Raw genomic sequence first — 16,746 nt, 5'->3', positions numbered from 1 at the left:
ATGTGTGTGTGTACATGTATAATTGAGTCACTTTGCTACATAGCAGAAATTAAACACAGCATTGTAAATCAACTATACTTCAAAAAATTTAAAAAAAAATCCTCCTGGAAATACCCAGACAAGGTTATAAGCCTTGTTGCTGTGTGTGCTACACCCTTATACCTACTATAGTGCTGTTGTTATAATAGCATAATTGTGCAGGCATGATTGCTTACTTGTTCTCTGCCCACTGGACTATAAACTCCCCGAGAAGGGAGATTGCATCCTATTCATCGCTGTCCCCTGGGGTGTGACACATGACACACAGCTGATGTATATGATTGAAAGGATGGGTAGATGGGGTGACTCAGTTCAAGCCCTCAGTTGAAAACTCTTTTGAAATGCCGTGGAGGACCTAATGCTGGGCTGTGTAGGTTTTGTTTAGAGCAGGACTCTTGGTACCCCAAGGGAGGGGGTGTGGTTCATGCATGGGATTCAGGGGGAATTAGAAAAATTTGATGAAGTTGAATACAGTATTTTATGTATATGCTCATTTTTTTTTTTAGAGAAGGTGCTCAGAGCTTTTTATCAGCTTTTCAAAATGATTCATGACCACACACAAAAAAAGCATAAGAAATTCATGTGCTTATGTAATCTTTGGCCTTGACCCTTGTGGAGGAGGAGGGACGGGAATGAGTTCTGCTCTGCAGGGCAGCACCAGCAGTCTGCGGGCGATACTGAGTGGCAGACAGTCGCTCTCAGGCCCTTATCCTCTCAGAGCATGTGTCACTCTGCCCAGGGTGTCTTCCGCCTTAACACAACGAGAGCAACACAGGTCTAAAATGGAGTTGCAATCTTGCAGTTTACCATTTTGGATTTTAGAAGGCCATGGGCAGCAGAAGAGACCTTAGAAAATGGCAAAGAGAAGTAATCAGAAAGGCCGGACCCAGGGGAGATGGAAAAGTTGCCTTGTGATCCATGAAGAATTGCTGTGTGGGGAAGGCTCTGGAGGATAAAACTGGGATCCAGAGGTGGATGTGGCAGAAAGTTCATTTCTGTCTCTACAGAAGAACCTTCTCCTAGTTAAAACTGCTTAATAACAGAATGGTCTGTCTTCTCAGGTAGTGAGTTCCTTGTCAGAGAAATTCAAGCAGAGGCTGAATGAACAAATATCAGGAATACAGTGGGAAGGGGTATTAATTCTAAGGCTCTGAGTTTTCCCTTCAGTCTCTGCTTCTCAAGTAATTCTATTCACTTTGAAAAGCATTTCATTTTCTTAATTTCGTCTCTGTAAGAGATTCTCTTTCACCAGCCTCACCCACAGTTTCTAAGCTTTTGTCTTCAAGTTGAAGTCAAGGGCTTGTGCAGGCAAGCTGACTCCAAATAAACTGATAAGATTCTGAGCAAAATCTCTCTGGAAAATGTACTGAAATATATTTTTCTAAACTATGAAACAGATAAGCAAAATAGCTTTTATTTCGATGTGCTGTTTTCTTGAACACCCTAAAAGCACCCACTTTTGAAGAGTGAGCTGTCAGAGCCAGTCTCTGAAATTAATAGAATGTAATTTTCCACCATTTGTGAAAAATCTTTGGCTTTTCTATGCATATGAGAGTCATAGGGATGAGCAGAAGCAAAACTACTAGCCAGGAGGTTATTTTGACAAGCTTCCTCCAGCCATTCCTCTATTGCCTTTTCATGATCACAGCTTTTTGTTTGGCACTGAATACCAATAAAATAAAAAATGAGAACACGTGAGAGAGAAGACCAATGACACAATGTTCAGCCCACAATGCAAAGAGAATAAAAATGTTCTTCAATTTTAGACAAAGAGAGAAGGATTTGGTTAAGGGCAAAAAAAAAAAAAAAAAAACAAAACACAAAAGGTGGAACTTTATAAAAAGCAGGGATAGGGAATACTGTAACTTTTCAGAGCCACACAGAAATTCAACTAGAATGTAATATATCCTGAAGCATTGTGGGCAAACAACTCCAGCTCAGATCCTTGCTTCTTGGGGGCTCTGTTTGGCTAAGTTCCTCTTTCAGACTTAGAGCCTAGCCTCTTAATTCTGAAAGATCCTGATCTTTTCTGATCTTGCTTCAAGCATACCATGCTTTTGAACTTGTCTTTGCATTTGCTTTTTCCTCTTCCTGGGATATCTGATCCCTACGGCCAATTCACTGAGACCACTCTAACTAGAAGCCAGCTCCCTCCACTCCCAAGGGCCAGACACTGTCAATAACAACACCCTTTTCTTTTATATCAAAACACTTCTCATTTTCTTACATTATTTTGTATATTTATTTATGTACTTGTATATTATCTGTCTTCCTCGGTTGAAATTTAATCTCCATAAAAATCCATGCCTGTCCAGTTCACAGCATGTGCCCAACACCAGGAGCTCAACACCATGTACCCTCCCATGACCCAGACCTAGGGTCACTGCCCTCACTCCTTTTTGCCACTTTCAGACTGTTTTCCCTCTTTCCTTAGAATTCTCAGCTGCTTTGGAGCACAGGTCGTCAGACGGTACTACTCAGTTTCCTCCCTTTTTGCAACTGTCACTGTCCCTGCTGGGCCTCCCAGGTAGCTCAGTGGGTAAAGGACCCACCTGCAATGCGGGAGACACAGGTTCCATCCCTGGGTCGGGAAGACCCCCTGGAGGAGGGAATGGCAGTCCACTCCAGTCTTCTTGCCTGGAGAACCTCATGGACGGAGGAGTCTGGTGGGCTACACTCCATGGGGTGGCAGAGTCGGACACAACTGAAGCATCTAAGCACGAATGCACAGTCCCTCCTAAAGACCTCTCCTGTTCACTGACTACTTTATCACCTGGCTTACTTGCCCTCTCTACCTGTCATGATTCCTGGTGACTTCCACAGCCCTATCAAAGTCTCTGGCCTTTCAGCTCATCGGCTTGTTTACTGCCCCAGTCCCGTCCTCCTCCTTAACCACCTGCTCCCATTCATCCTTACTTATAATGCCACTCTGACTCTATCCCTCCTCACTCTCCATTCCCCAGCTTGTGCCTGCCTCATGCCTTACCTGGCTTAGAGTCTCAGGTCCATCCATAGAGGTGTCACCTTGCATCCTTATAATAAACTCTCTTGCCCCTATCTCTTTCTTAGTATTTGGCAGGCAAAATTCCAATCCTGATTAAATCCAACTCTGCCTACTCCTCCCTACAATCATGGCTAAACCTCCCCCTACCCTGCAACCCATATTGATTCGTCTCATTTTAAATTCATGACCATAAACGTCAAGTGGGCCCTCAGTGCCTCTGGGAAGTGCTCCTACGTTCAACTAGTTTGCTTATATGCTTCAAGAGGACTTTTTCATACTTTCTCCACCTCCTCAAACCCCGCTTTTCCCATGGCCTCATCCTCACTCTCAGTTAATCACTTGGCATCATTAAAGAATAGAAATTCCCATGGCTATGTCCATCTACCAGCCTTCACAGTGAATGCGTGGAGTCCATCTCCCTCCTGTCTCCTTCCTGTTACCAGGTATGGAGAGGCCATGCTGCCATGAGAGGCCAAGCCCTCTCCCTGAGCACTGAACCTCTTCCACTCCCGCTCAAGGTCATCATTCCTGCACAGACTCCTCTTTCTGCTGCATCGTCACTTTCCCCTCCCTCCTGGCTCATCCTTATCAGCACACAAACATGCTGGAATATCTCTCATCTTAGAATAAAGGTATCCCTTGATACCACAATCTTCGCCTCCTTTCTCTGTGCCCCTCTATAGCAAAACTCCTTGAAAAACGACCATATTCGTAATTTCCACAACCGCACAACTGCTCACTCTTATATGCCCCCAATCATGTTTTCTTCCAGCCGCTCCACCCGTGGAGTCATTGTCAAGCCCCTGCTTGTCTCAGCTCAGGCTGCTGCTTTAAAAATGCCAGAGGCTGGGCGACTTAAAAGCAAACGTTCATTTCTCAAAGGTCCAGAAGCTACAATGTCCACGATTGAGGTGCTGGGTGACTCAGTTCCTGGTAAAGGCTTTATTCCTGGCTTATAGGCAGTGGCCTTCTTGCTGTATCCTCATATTGTAGATGGAGAGCAAGCATGCTCTGGTGCTTTCTTCTTCTTATAAGGGCACTAATCCCATCTCAGGGGCCCCACTCCCATGACCTCATCTTAACCTAATCACTTACATCCAAAAGTCTGTGGGAGATAACACCACTGGCAACAAGTACTTGTATAATGTGGAAGGTCCTGTGGGAAGTGCTAGGCCCTCCACTGTAATCACTGAGTGCAGTGTAGGTGGAGGTTCTGCACAGATTAACATGGAGAGCAAAACATGATGCAAGAGAAGCTTTCATAAAGAAGAGTGTGTGAGGGGCAGGACACGGTTGAACGGTTTTAGGCAGGGTCCCTAAGCCAGGCTAGCACCTTGAGCAAGGACACTGAGGCCACAGACTGAACTGGAAGCCTTCCTCTCTCTTCACCTGTGAGACCTCTCTGAACTGAGGATCCATAGCTGCTCCCATGCTAAGATAAACTTCCCAATGTCACTTTCCAGGGTCCACTCTAATGAAGCTCTGACCTGTTTACAATAGCATTTTACAAACTGCCTGTTGTTTCTTCAATGTTGCATTCTGTTCTCTACATCCTCAACGCTTCCCTATTGCGTTTAGCCTAAATCACTCAGGATAAGGAGCAGGTAGCCCTTCAGGACTTGGATCCAAGCTGTTTTCTCTAATTCAGTTTATTGTTCTTGTTCAGTCACTAAGTCGTGTTCAACTCTTTGCAGCCCCATAGACTGCAGCATACCAGGCTTCCCCGTCCTTCACTATCTCCTGGAGTTTGCTCAAACTCATATCCATTGAGTTGGTGATGCCATTCAGCCATCTCATCCTCTGTTACCTTTTCTCCTCCTGCCCTCAATCTTTCCCAGCATCAGGATCTTTTCCAATGAGATGGCTCTTCCCATCAGGTGGCCAAAGTATTGGAGCTTAAGCTTCAGCATCAGTCCTTCCAATGAATATTCAGGGTTGATTTCCTTTAGGATCGACTGGTTTGATCTCCTTACAGTCCAAGGGACTCTCAAGAGTTTTCTCCGGGACTGCAATTCAAAATCATTGATTCTTCAGTGCTAAGCCTTCTTTATTGAGAACCTCAATTCAGCTTCACCTGTAATAAAGTAGATATTTGATTTTCTGATTTCCAAGTCTGTTTCTGATTTAAGATCTGGAGATTTGACTTATTGATCCTCTTGGAAACTTCAAAACCTCCAGAATCAGTTCACAGTGTGGCCCCTTCTGGAAATCTTCCGACTCTCAGCAGGCACAGTGGCTCCCTCTGCTCTTTGCACACACTTGCCAAAGGGCTTAAGACATTTCTTGTGGTGAGCTCCTGTAGCACCCAGTCTGTGTCTGCTTCTTGTCTGTTCCCTCAGCTCTCAGCTCAGAACACATGCTCATAACCATCTCTTAAATCCACGAATGGATGACACAGATGCAACTTGTGAGACAGGAGCAGCACAAAGGCTCTGGCAAAGCCCCCAGCCCAGTTTGCAGTAATCATGTGATACTTACCCCAGAAGATGGCTATAAACTGATACTATGCCAAAGGAGTATCTCAGCTCCCAAGGCTCCAGAGCACACTCGCCAACAGCCCAACCGTAAAACAATTTTCTGGGGCTCAAGACTTGTCTTTGAAAAATGCAAAATTTCCCCCATGTCTCCAGCCCTACCCTATGTTAATGACTACTGGACTTTTCTCTAGGTCATTCTATCAGATCATCAGCTTTAAATAGAGAAAGTCATTGAAAACCAACCAATTTGGATCCTAATTGAAACAAGGCAACTATAAAAAGACATTATTTTTCAGACCACAGGGTAATTTGAACACGGCTTGAGTAGTACTAAAAATCATTATTTTGTTAGTTTCATTATGTATGCTTAATATATATGGTTTTATTAGAAGCAAATGCAGAAGAATTGGTTTACAGGTGAAATGGCATAATATCTGTAATTTGCTTCAAAATACTTTAGGAAAGTTAACAGTTGGGGGAATAGATGAAACAAGATTGGGAGGATGTTGATAATCTTTGAGGCTAGGGGAAAGGTGCATGGAATTTTGTTTTACTCTCACATATATTTGAACTTTTCTAGTTAAAAAAAAATTCAACATCTTGGTTCTTTCCTCTCAAAGCTGCAAACTAACAGAATCCCCCTCAGGTCCCAGAGGGCCATGGAGTGCCCTGTGAATTTTTTGTTTGAATGTGCTTGTTTCTATGCAGGAATTCAAGAACCCACAGATCTATTAGTATCTCAGCTTCATTAATAACCTTCAGGTTCAACTTTTAAAAAATGAACTGGCAATGATATCAAGCTTAAAAGAATGATAAGCTGATTCTGCAAAGGTCAAGGGATTAGGAGAGCCCAAAGGGAGCCAGCTACTGACCTAGGGTGTGACCTTCATCACAGTGAGAGAACTTTCCTCCCACAGAAATAGCTGCACAAACCAGAGTGGATGAAAGCAGAAGCTCTATGCTCTGGGCTTTGCTGACTGTGAGCAAAATTTGCCCCCCGTGGACGTAGCACCGGAGCCTGGACCACCCAGCAGAGGGAGTAATTAAGCTGGGAAAGGTCACCGATTCATAATTCATGTCAAATGGCTTGATTTAACCAGTAGCCCCCTCCTCCACTAGTGCCTATCTCAATGTTGAGGGAAAGGGACCATCTGAAGATTTCCAGTCCTGCAAAGACATCTGCCTGCATTAGCTGGGGGCAGAATACTCCTGCTGGACCTGAGGACAATCTGGGGCCAGGGCAGAAGTGTGCATGACTGTTCCTATGGGGTTAATGTGTTTAGTTGGGCATCTGGAATAAGGCACTTTATCAAGGCCATCCCCTTATATTTGAGCTCACTCAGTAATCACTTACCGAGTCTGAATAATCTTCAGAGAGCTACCATTTAATAACCGCTTACTGTATGATAAGTCTTTCCCAGGTATTACCACATTCAATCCTCCTGATAGTTCTAGCACGTGGCCATATTATCCCCTCTTGTAGAAGAGGAAAAGGAGGTTAAATGGGGGGTGAGGTGGTTTATATACATTGAATTAACCAGATCCCCAGAATTTATAACCATCTCTGACTAACTCCAAGGCCCCTGCCCTTAACTTCTGCTGGGTATTGCCCAGTGACAACTGTCTTAGGCTGAAATGGAGGTCATCCAATTCTCTGGGTGACAGTTTGTTGTTGTTTAGTCACTACGTCATGTCCAACTCTTTTGTGACCCCATGGACTGTAGACTTCTAGGCTCCTCTGTCCATGGAATTCTCCAGGTGAGAGCACTGGAGTGGGTTGCCGTTTCCTTCTCCTGGGGATCTTCCTGACCCAGGAATTGAACCCATGTTTCCTGTGTCTCCTGCATTGCTGGCGGATTCTTTACCACTGAGCCACTTGGGAAGCAGGTGAAAGTTTACTGTGGTCCTACTTATTTCATGTTTTGATTAGAGAGGTCAGTGTAGCCTGATCAGTTCATCCAAAGATGGGCAGTGGCTGGAAGGAAAGGAAGCTTTCTGCTCGGCCCTAAACTCTCGTCTTGCTTAAACCACTCAACCACATAGCTCAACACCACCTCCCCGCAAAGGCAAGTTGTGAACATTCGTAATTGTCTTTGGCACTTGCCTGGGGCCCAGCCTGCTATGTGTTGACCTCTGGCATTCTTGGTCTACAGTGAGGGCCTTGGCTCTTGCTCTGGTCCTGGTGGCCTTTAGCTTTGGACTCTCTGGTTGGTTACTGCACAAGCAACCCATGAACAGCCACTGCAGAGCCTACAGTGAATGTCAGGAAGCATTCACTGTATGGGAAGGACGCATTCCTGCCATTATGCTGATGACCCCTGAGACCCCAGCCCTACTGGCTCAACCCCACAAGCCCAGGACCTCTGTGAGCATCAGTGCCATGCACGTGCTCTTTCTGGCTTAAGTGTGGTGACTCTGATCAGAGGCTCTGCTCTGAGAATCTAACTACACAAAACTTTTCATATCATCTAAAATAGAGAAAAGAAATAAAATTCTGTCGTTTGGGTAGGGCCATTAAGGGATGGAGACATTTCTCTTAGAAGCACAGCACAGAGTGGCAGTGGGAATCTGCAACAGCTCCCAGGAGAAACCGGGCAGAAGAGATCAGGCTCCTGGTCCAAGAACAGGATTTCCAGAATGTGGAGCCAGGGTGCCCTGGTAGCTCAGATGGTAGAGAATCTGCCTGCAGAGCGGGAGACCTGGGTTCAGTCCTTGGGTTGTGAAGGTCCCCTGGAGGAAGCATGACAACCCACTCGAGTGATCTTGCCAGGAGAATCCCCATGGACAGAGGAGCCTGGCAGGCTACAGTCCCTGGGGTTGCCAAGATATCAGATATGACTGATAAGGGCTTCTCTTGGGTTGTTGGAAGAGGGTGTTTGCTATGAGCAGTGCATTTTCTTGGCAAAACTCTATTAGTCTTTGCCCTGCTTCATTCTGCATTCCAAGGCCAAATTTGCCGGTTACTCCAGCTGTTTCTTCACTTCTTACTTTTGCATTCCAGTCCCCTATAATGAAAAGGACATCTTTTTTGGGTGTTAGTTCTAAAAGGTCTTGCAGGTCTTCATAGAACCGTTCAACTTCAACTTCTTCTACACATGGACATCACCAGATGGTCAACACCGAAATCAGACTGATTATATTCTTTGCAGCCGAAGATGGAGAAGCTCTCTACAGTCAGCAGAAACAAGACCAGAGCTGACTGTGGCTCAGATCATGAACTCCTTATTACCAAATTCAGACTCAAATTGAAGAAAGTAGGGAAAACCGTTAGACCACTCAGGTATGACCTAAATCAAATCCCTTATGATTATACAGTGGAAGTGAGAAATAGATTTAAGGGCCTAGATCCGATAGAGTGCCTGATGAACTATGGAATGAGGTTCGTGACATTGTACAGAAGACAGGGATCAAGACCATCCCCATGGAAAAGAAATGCAAAAAAGCAAAATGGCTGTCTGGAGAGGCCTTACAAATAGCTGTGAAAAGAAGAGAGGTGAAAAGCCAAGGAGAAAAGGAAAGATATAAGCATCTGAATGCAGAGTTCCAGAGAATAGCAAGAAGAGATAAGAAGCCTTCTTCAGTGATCAATGCAAAGAAATAGAGGAAAAGAACAGAATGGGAAAGACTAGAGATCTCTTCAAGAAAATAAGAGATACCAAGGGAACATTTCATGCAAAGATGGGCTCGATAAAGGACAGAAATGGTATGGACCTAACAGAAGCAGAAGATATTAAGAAGAGGTGGCAAGAATACACAGAAGAACTGTACAAAAAAACATCTTCACGACCCAGATAATCATGATGGTGTGATCTCTAATCTAGAGCCAGACATCCTGGAATGTGGGCCTTAGAAAGCATCACTATGAACAAAGCTAGTGGAGGTAATGGAATTCCAGTTGAGCTGTTTCAAATCCTGAAAGATGATGCTGTGAAAGTACTGCACTCAATATGCTAGCAAATTTGGAAAACTCAGCAGTTGCCACAGGACTGGAAAAGGTCCGTTTTCATTCTAATCCCAAAGAAAGGGAATGCCAAAGAATGCTCAAAGTACCGCACAATTGCACTCATCTCACATGCTAGTAAAGTAATGCTCAAAATTCTCCAAGCCAAGCTTCAGCAATATGTGAACCATGAACTTCCAGATGTTCAAGCTGGTTTTAGAAAAGGCAGAGGAACCAGAGATCAAATTGGCAACATCCGCTGGATCATGGAAAAAGCAAGAGAGTTCCAGAAAAACATCTATTTCTGCTTTATTGACTATGCCAAAGCCTTTGACTGTGTGAATCACAATAAACTGTGGAAAATTCTGAAAGAGATGGGAATCCCAGACCACCTGACCTGCCTCTTGAGAAATCTGTATGCAGGTCAGAAAGCAACAGTTAGAACTGGACATGGAACAACAGACTAGTTCCAAATAGGAAAAGGAGTACATCAAGGCTGCATATTGTCACCCTGCTTATTTAACTTATATGCAGAGTACATCATGACAAATGCTGGACTGGAAGAAACACAAGCTGGAATCAAGATTGCCAGGAGAAATATCAATAACCTCAGATATGCAGATGACACCACTCTTATGGCAGAAAGTGAAGAGGAACTAAAAAGTCTCTTGATGAAAGTGAAAGTGGAGAGTGAAAAAGTTGGCTTAAAGCTCAACATTCAGAAAACGAAGATCATGGAATCCAGTCCCATCACTTCATGGGAAATAGATGGGGAAACAATGGAAACAGTATCAGACTTCATTTGGGGGGGCTCCAAAATCACTGTAGATGGTGACTGCAGCCATGAAATTAAAAGACGCTTACTCCTTGGAAGAAAAGTTATGACCAACCTAGATAGTATATTCAAAAGCAGAGACATTACTTTGCCGACTAAGGTCCGTTTAATCAAGGCTATGGTTTTTCCAGTAGTCATGTATGGATGTGAGAGTTGGACTGTGAAGAAGGCTGAGCGCCGAAGAATTGATGCTTTTGAACTGGGGTGTTGGAGAAGACTCTTGAGAGTCCCTTGGACTGCAAGGAGATCCAACCAGTCCATTCTGAAGGATTTCTTTGGAAGGAATGATGCTAAAGCTGAAACTCCAGTACTTTGGCCCCCTCATGTGAAGAGTTGACTCATTGGAAAAGACTCTGATGCTGGGAGGGATTGGGGACAGGAAGAGAAGGGGACGACCCAGGATGAGATGGCTGGATGGCATCACTGTCTCGATGGACGTGAGTCTGAGTGAACTCCGGGAGTTGGTGATGGACAGGGAGGCCTGGCGTGCTGCGATTCATGGGGTTGCAGGGAGTCGGACACAACTGAGCGACTGAACTGAACTGAGTAAGGGCTGAGTGTGGAGCCAGTCAGGCAGCACCTGCCCTGAGTTACATCTCTGGAGGCACCTAGCATCAGAGCCAGTGAGATCAGGGGAGGGAGGCAAAGGCCTCCTAGGAGGGTTGCCCCTGGCTCTTGTCTGAGAGCTTCTGAGAAGATCTCAGAGCTTTAGTTGTTAGATCTTCACAGCAGTTGCTCTCACTGTGCAGCCTATTTTAGGAATTTCAGGTTGTGGACACACCCTTCTCCCATCCTGTGGCCCACAAACCTATCAATTGCCTTTAGACACCTCATGGCTATTCTTTCCTTTCCTGGCAAGGAGGAATTGATCAAATTAAAAACAACTCCCCCTATCACCACCACCAGTTTTGAAGCTCTTATGTCAGTTAATCCACCTGATTAAAATTGATTGAGCACCTACTATGCAACAGATGCTAAGCAAGGTCTGGGAAAACAGATGCATGCCTTGCCTTCGCATCGCAGATGGTCTGGTCCCTCTCTGGTCTAGGAGATGGATCACTAAGTACATCATTCCCGTGAAGTCTGAGGGCAGGTAAGGCAGCAGGAATATAGGGTCTATAAAGGGCCCTCAGGAGTCTAACCAAGATAGGAAGATGGGACCCTTCTCCTAATGCAGAAGCTCAAAATGAGGAAAGACTCAAGGGCCTTGTGGGGAAAGTGGGGGAGAGAGGGGCATGGGGGTAGCCAGAAGGGACTGAGGAAAGCGGAAGAACCGCGTTCTGGTCACAAACCTCAAGGCAGCCTCCAGGACGATCAGGATGGCTTTCAGGGAGGGGAACTGACTTCCCTTTGTTGGGCCATTTGGCTGCTCTAACAATTAGTCCAATGAATAACAGAAAATCCCCTCCCTCCCACCCACCCTCTCTCAGCCACCTTCCACCCCAGGTGACCACGGTTGTGAGGAAAGCAATTGGTGAGACAAGCCAGGCTGTGCACCTCTCCTGCTGGGGCCCCAGGCTCTCTCTCAGTCTGTGCTTTCCCCTGGGTTGCAGAGCTGTGGCCCCGCTGCCATCCCCATGTCTTCTCCATCTGGAAGTTTCCTCTGCATCCAGGTCACACTTCAGCAACCTCCTGTTCCTGGTTCCTCCTTCTAGCCCTAGGCTTAACATTTCCTCCTCCTGCCGTGTCTCTCCCCGGGGCTCCAGTGTTGGGCTCCATCAGCCACTGTTGGTTTCTGCTCACTGGGGTGGGTCAGTGGGTGGTTCTCCACCTCCCCGCAAACCCCCATGAAGAAGCCCACTCAGGAACCAAGACTTCAGTGGGCTCTGGGCCACGCCTCCATAACTTCCCACTTCATCCATTCTACAAAAACCGCTGAGGTTTCCTAAAAGCTCAAAGCCTTCCAGAGGGAGAGTAAGTCAGAGAAACAGTCAGTGCTTTCAGGAGCAGGGCTGAAAAATCCCCCCGAGTATATGTGTCTGAATGTGGCCTCTGTGTGTATGTCTGTGTGGTAGACTGCGCGTGTGCACGTGTGTGTGAAAGAATTACTCAGAATGAAACAAAACATGTTCCTATCAAGCTTAGCTGATGTTCCTACCAGCAGCCTAGACAATGCATCACCTGGTTTCAGCACTAGGCCATCTCCACACTGCTGGGGCGAACCCCTTTAGTACCAGGGCTCTGGCACAACAGGTTCCTTGGGTGGGGGTGGCAAACAGTCATTACATACCCTGAGGGGCAGGTAGCCCTCACAGGCTACCAGCCCCTCCCTTATGAACTTCACAGATATTCTCCCTGAGGTCAACCTCTACCGCCCTCCCCATCCTCCACCCTTTGTTCTCTGCCCCCGCTCCTAGCTCTGGTGCGCTTTTCTAATTCGGGAGGCCAGAGAGCCCCACCCTTGGCCCTCTCTTCTCCCACAGCCAGCTCAGCGGTTGGAGGGAGAGATGGAGAGAGAATACGTGTGCAGGAATGAGAAAGCGTACAAAGTAGAAAGGGAGGGAGGCCACAGGAGGTGTGTGGGTAGTAGGGGAGTGGACTCCACAGTCCCCATTCAGTTCAGTTCAGTTCAGTCGCTCAGCCGTGTCTGACTCTGGGACTCCATGGACTGCAGCACGCCAGGCCTCCCTGTCCATCGCCAACTCCCGGAGTTCACTCAGACTCATGCCCATCGAGTCGGTGATGCCATCCAACCATCTCATCCTCTGTCCTCCCCTTCTCCTCCCGCCTTCAATCATTCCCAGTGTCAGGGTCTTTTCCAATGAGTCAGTTCTTCACATCAGGTGGCCAAAGTATTGGAGTTTCAGTTTCAGCGTCAGTCCTTCCAATCAACATCCAGGACTGATTTCTTTTAGGATGGACTGGGTGGATCTCCTTGCAGTCCAAGGGACTCCCAAGAGTCTTCTCCAACACCACAGTTCAAAAGCATCAATTCTTCAGCACTCAGCTTTCTTTATAGTCCAACTCTCACATCCATACATGACTACTGGAAAAACCATAGTTTTGACTAAACGGACCTTTGTTGGCAAAGTAATGTCTCTGCTTTTGAATATGCTGTCTAGGTTGGTCATAACTTTTCTTTCAAGGAGCAAGTGTCTTTTAATTTCATGGCTGCAATTACCATCTGCAGTGATTTTGGAGCCCCCAAAATAAAGTCTGACACTGTTCCCACTGTTTCCCCATCTATTTGCCATGAAGTGATGGGACCAAATGCCATGATCTTAGTTTCCTGAATATTGAGCTTTAAGCCAACTTTTTCACTCTCCTCTTTGACTTTCATCAATAAGCTCTTTAGTTCCTCTTCACTTTCTGCCATAAGGGTGGTGTCATCTGCATATCTGAGGTTATTGATATTTCTCCCGGCAATCTTGATTCCAGCTTGTGCTTCTTCCAGCCCAGCGTTTCTCATGATGTACTCTGCATAGAAGTTAAATAAGCAGGGTGACAGTATACAGCCTTGAGGTACTCCTTTTCCTATTTGGAACCAGTCTGTTGTTCATGTTCAGTTCTAACTGTTGCTTCCTAACCTGCATACAGGTTTCTCAAGAGGCAGGTTAGGTGGTCTGGTATTCCCATCTCTTCCAGGATTTTCCAGAGTTTGTTGTGGTCCACACAGTCAAAGGCTTTGGCATAGTCAATAAAGCAGAAATAGATATTTTTCTGGAACTCTCTTGCTTTTTTGCTGATCCAGCGGATGTTGGGAATTTGATCTCTCATTCCTCTGCCTTTTCTAAATCCAGCTTGAACATCTGGAAGCTCATGGTTCACATACTGTTGAAGCCTAGTTTGGAGAATTTTGAGGATTACTTTACTAGTGTGTGAGATGAGCGCAATTGTGAGATAGTTTGAGCATTCTTTGGCCTTTCCTTTCTTTGGGATTGGAAAGAAAACTGACCTTTTCCAGTCTTGTGGCCACTGCTGAGTTTTCCAAATTTGCTGGCATATTGAGTGCAGCGCTCTAACAGCATCATCTTTTAGGATTTGGAATTCCGTCACCTCCACTAGCTTTGTTGGTAGTGATGCTTCCTAAGGCCCACTTGACTTCTCATTCTCCATTAGCAGTCCCCATTAGCAGCACTAATTGGGCAGTAATTGGTGTAATCATCAAAAACATCCTTGAAAACAGTTAGCTGCCCCAGCAGACACACTTGCTTTCCAGTGACGCCTTGATACTTGGAAAAATGAGCAATTTCCTGTCACAAAGAAACTTTTCAGGACCTAGACTATGGCATGTTCACAGAGGGGCTTGGATCTTGTCCTGCCCAACTTCCTGTAGTTTCGTCATACTCCTTCTGAGGGCCAGGTTCTGGTCTTCCTTAGCTGGCCTCCTAACTGGCTGGAACAACCTGGGCTCTTGGTAAAAATCCGGGCAAGTAAGACTGAGCTTCCAACCATGAATGTGGGGATGCATGAGGGCTGATGGTCCTCTCTCCCACCTGTCCTCAACTATGCTCCAACTGAGGAAAGCTGCTCACTCCCCCTTCACTTGGAGCACTTATTTTTGCCTGAAAACCTTGTCCCAGGGTGTGCCTGGAAGGTGTTCCTGTTCCCCTATTCCTTCCAGTCTCACCTGCCTAAAAAACTCAAAACTCTCCTCCTCCAGGAAGCCTTCCCTGATTTGGCTAGTTTAATTCTACTCTGGAATTCCTTCAGCACTCACACCCTTGCTTTACACTGTATTATATTCACATATCTACCGGCCTTCAGAGTAGTAGTCACTCACTGAGTGTGAATTAGGTTTAAGTCACTGAGGAGATGAAGATAAATGAGACAGAGACCCCAGCTCAGTGAGCTCACAACCTGCTGACAAGTCAATGATAGACTGTTGCTAAACTCTGTGGAAAAAGTGAGCATTGGGCTGATGAGAAAGGGAACACCTGAGAAAGCTTTGGAACTTAGGGAAGGGGCTGTTTTGAGTGCTTCATGTATTTCAGTTCATTTAAACCTCTTGGTACATTGGTATACTGACAAGAGAGTGTACTCTGATACTACTATTATCATCTCCATTTTAAGGACAGGAAAACTGAAGCACAGAGAAGTTTAGTAACTTGCTCAAGGTCACACAGCTACGACATGGCAGATCTAAACCTGATTCACACTCAGTGAGTGACTACTGCTCTGAAGGCAGGTAGATATGTGAATAGAATACAGTGTAAAGCCTAGCTCCCAAACCCACAGTCTTAACCTCTATGCCCCACTATGTCCTCTAGGAACCAGCTGGATGATAAGGAAAAGAGGAAAGTTGTTCAGGGAAGAGGGACAAGCAATTGTGAAGTTCCAGAATCTAAAGAGGGCTGTGGCAGAGAAGAGAGGATCTGCAGGAACCATCAGCAAAAGCACGGAGCTTGGGTGGGATGTGAGGATGAGAACCAGGGATTATCACTCTGTGACCCTCGCACAAGCAGCCTGTGGAGGTAGAAGGGGTCTCTGGGAGAGGAGGCTAAATAAGTGGACGAGGCCAGGTCTGGAAGGGACTGTGCTAGAGTGTACAGCACCAGAGTGGTGTGCTAGAGAGTGTCAGCCTCATCCTGAAGGCCCTGGGAAGTCAGTAAAGGGTTTTAAGTGAGAGGGTGACATAATTAGAATATCCCATAACGTGACTTCCATGATCCAGAAGAGGGATGTTGAGTGTCTATGCTGGGGCAGTGACAGTGGTGAGGAGGACAGGGGCTCACCATTTTAAAGATTAAAACAAGATGATTTGATGAGAGACTGCATGTGGGTGGATATGGAAGAGGCAAGAGTCAAGGAGGGCTCTGAGTTTTAGGGTCTAGTTTGGTTTAGTTATGTCCTTCTTCAAGGAAGCAGAGCAGGTTTGTGAAGAAAAATATGAATTCTACCTTGAACAGGTTTGATTCAGGAGGCCTGGGGTAAAAGTGTTCACAAGAAGAATTTGGTAATGCAAGCCTAGCACCAAGGAGAGAGCGAGGAGTCAGATTCAGAATTGGGAGTCCCTACAGTATGGGCTCTGGAGTGAGACTTCCTGGGTTCAAATTCTGGCTCTGTCACTTGATACCTATAAACTGCAGATAATAATAGGGTTGTTGTAAGAATTAAATAATGCAATCCATATTAAGCAGCTTCCCTGGTGGCTCAGATGGTAAAGAATCTGCCTGCAATGCGGGAGACCTGGGTTCAATCTCTGGGTTGGTAAGATCCCCTGGAGGAGGGCAGGGAAGCCCGGTCCAGTATTCTTGCCTGGAAAATCCCCATGGACAGAGGAGCCTGGCAGACTACAGTCCATGGGGTGGCAAAGAGTCGGATATGACTGAGCGACTAAGCACAGCCCAGCACATATTAAGCAAGCAACATAGATTTTGAAACACAATAAATCTTAGTGTTTGATACTGTTAGTATTATTTAGTATTTAAAGCCCTCAGAGTAGATGAGATCACTCAAGAGAATATGCAGGGACAGAAGAACGGATGAGAGTTGAACCCTGGAGAAAAAG

The sequence above is a fragment of the Ovis aries genome, chromosome 1 (assembly GCF_016772045.2).
Source record: "Ovis aries strain OAR_USU_Benz2616 breed Rambouillet chromosome 1, ARS-UI_Ramb_v3.0, whole genome shotgun sequence".
NCBI classification, from domain to species: Eukaryota; Metazoa; Chordata; class Mammalia; order Artiodactyla; family Bovidae; genus Ovis; species Ovis aries.
This window is presented reverse-complemented; position numbering follows the sequence as displayed.